Source organism: Xyrauchen texanus, chromosome 22 (genome assembly GCF_025860055.1).
Source record: "Xyrauchen texanus isolate HMW12.3.18 chromosome 22, RBS_HiC_50CHRs, whole genome shotgun sequence".
In the NCBI taxonomy this organism is placed as follows: Eukaryota; Metazoa; Chordata; class Actinopteri; order Cypriniformes; family Catostomidae; genus Xyrauchen; species Xyrauchen texanus.
Window position 1 is genome coordinate 864,918 of NC_068297.1, and position 2,500 is coordinate 867,417.

The following is a 2,500-nucleotide window of genomic DNA, read 5'->3' on the forward strand; positions in this document are numbered from 1 at the left end:
GAGGATAAAAATATGGATGAATATTGTCAGTTCTTGTTTTTATTTCACTTGAAAATGTCGCTTTTATACTGTAGATTCTTACAGCACCAGTCACAGAGGATTAAAAAACTATCGGCACCACTTTTTGCCGATAACCGATGGTTCCAAAAAGCAACTATCGTCACCGATTTTTGCAGATAGCCAATGGTTCCAAAAAGCAACTATCACCACCGATTTTTGCAGATAGCCAATGGTTCCAAAAAGCAACTATCGTCACCGATTTTTGCTGATAACCGATGGTTCCAAAAAGCAACTATCGTCACTGATTTTTGCCGATAACCAATGGTTCCAAAAAGCAACTATCGGCACTGATTTTTGCAGATAGCCAATGGTTCCAAAAAGCAACTATCGGCACTGATTTTTGCCGATAACCAATGGTTCCAAAATGCAACTATCGGCACTGATTTTTGCAGATAGCCCATGGTTCCAAAAAGCAACTATCGTCACCGATTTTTGCAGATAGCCAATGGTTCCAAAAAGCAACTATCGTCACCGATTTTTGCCGATAACCAATGGTTCCAAAAAGCAACTATCGGCACTGATTTTTGCAGATAGCCAATGGTTCCAAAAAGCAACTATCGTCACCGATTTTTGCAGATAGCCAATGGTTCCAAAAAGCAACTATCGGAACTGATTTTTGCCGATAGCCAATGGTTCCAAAAAGCAACTATCACCACCGATTTTTGCAGATAGCCAATGGTTCCAAAAAGCAACTATCACCACCGATTTTTGCCGATAGCCAATGGTTCCAAAAAGCAACTATCACCACCGATTTTTGCCGATAGCCAATGGTTCCAAAAAGCAACTATCATCACCGATTTTTGCAGATAGCCAATGGTTCCAAAAAGCAACTATCATCACCGATTTTTGCCGATAACCAATGGTTCCAAAAAGCAACTATCACCACCGATTTTTGCCGATAGCCAATGGTTCCAAAAAGCAACTATCACCACCGATTTTTGCCGATAGCCAATGGTTCCAAAAAGCAACTATCATCACCGATTTTTGCAGATAGCCAATGGTTCCAAAAAGCAACTATCGTCACCGATTTTTGCAGATAGCCAATGGTTCCAAAAAGCAACTATCGTCACCGATTTTTGCTGATAACCGATGGTTCCAAAAAGCAACTATCATCACCGATTTTTGCCGATAACCAATGGTTCCAAAAAGCAACTATCGGCACTGATTTTGCTGATAACCGATGGTTCCAAAAAGCAACTATCGTCACCGATTTTTGCTGATAATCAATGGTTCCAAAAAGCAACTATCGTCACCGATTTTTGCAGATAACCAATGGTTCCAAAAAGCAACTATCGGCACTGATTTTGCTGATAACCAATGGTTCCAAAAAGCAACTATCGTCACCGATTTTTGCCGATAACCAATGGTTCCAAAAAGCAACTATCGTCACCGATTTTTGCCGATAACCAATGGTTCCAAAAAGCAACTATCGGCACTGATTTTGCTGATAACCAATGGTTCCAAAAAGCTTCTCTATAGCCTGCATGGCCTTGATGACATCACCAAACAGGAAAAGTCGTTTCAGAGGTGGAGCAAGTGATGGTGAAGGATTACCAAGACTTTTCTTTCTTTGGAATAATCCGCACTGATGAACTGTGCACAATAACACCAAGAACATAGAGTCAATTCTGATGTTGATTACAATCACAAGACTTAAACAGTTCAACACCACCATGTTCAGATCACATGGTTTGCTCCCAATGACTGATCTTAGATGCAATAGAAAACAAAGAGGGGTTAAAGAGGAGACGTGACCAACCGCTCTTGAAATAGCTTCATGGACAGCTGAGTGGCTAATAGACATAATTATGGACTTTAATTGAACTTGATGCATTCCGTGATTCAAGTGCATTGGAATATAAATACAAGTAGACAGAGGCTTAAAGGACTGTTCCTGGATCAGTACAATTTAAGCTCAATCTGCAGCATTTGTGGCATAATATGGCTTACCACAAACAAATAATTACAAAAATCTGTGTTCCAGCGAGACACTCACAATGGAAGTCTATGGGCTCATATGTGCCATGAGTCACTTTGATCATGTAGTTTAACTGGCACAGCATGGCACTAGCAACACTAAGGTTGTGGGTTCGAATCTCAAGCAACACAAAACTGATAAATGTATGTCTTGACTGCACTGTGCATCGCTTCGCATATTGTTAAACACAATGTACACTTTGTGTGTGTGTGTGTGTGTGTGTGTGTGTGTGTGTGTGTGTGTGTGTGTGTGTGTGACCCTGACCGTAGGGTTGCAGTGTGCTTGTGTGTACGCAGATTCACGCTGCGGGTCAAAGGGGGGGAGAGTGACTCAGAGGTAAGGTGAAGCCACGAGCTGCTTAAATTACCGACCGCTGTCTATTTCCAGCACCGTTGTCGTGTGACTTACAGAGAGAGAGAGACAGCTGGCTCAGCAGCTGCCCCATATATGTAGAAGAAGAAC

At 41.6% G+C, this 2,500-nt stretch overlaps 1 protein-coding gene across 6 annotated transcripts in view; it reads right to left on the reverse strand.

Moving 5' to 3' along the window:
- LOC127662374 (apoptosis regulatory protein Siva-like) overlaps positions 1 to 2,500 on the reverse strand; it is a 66,492-nt gene that overhangs the window by 4,610 nt on the left and 59,382 nt on the right. The gene's annotated exons all lie outside the window — the stretch shown is intronic.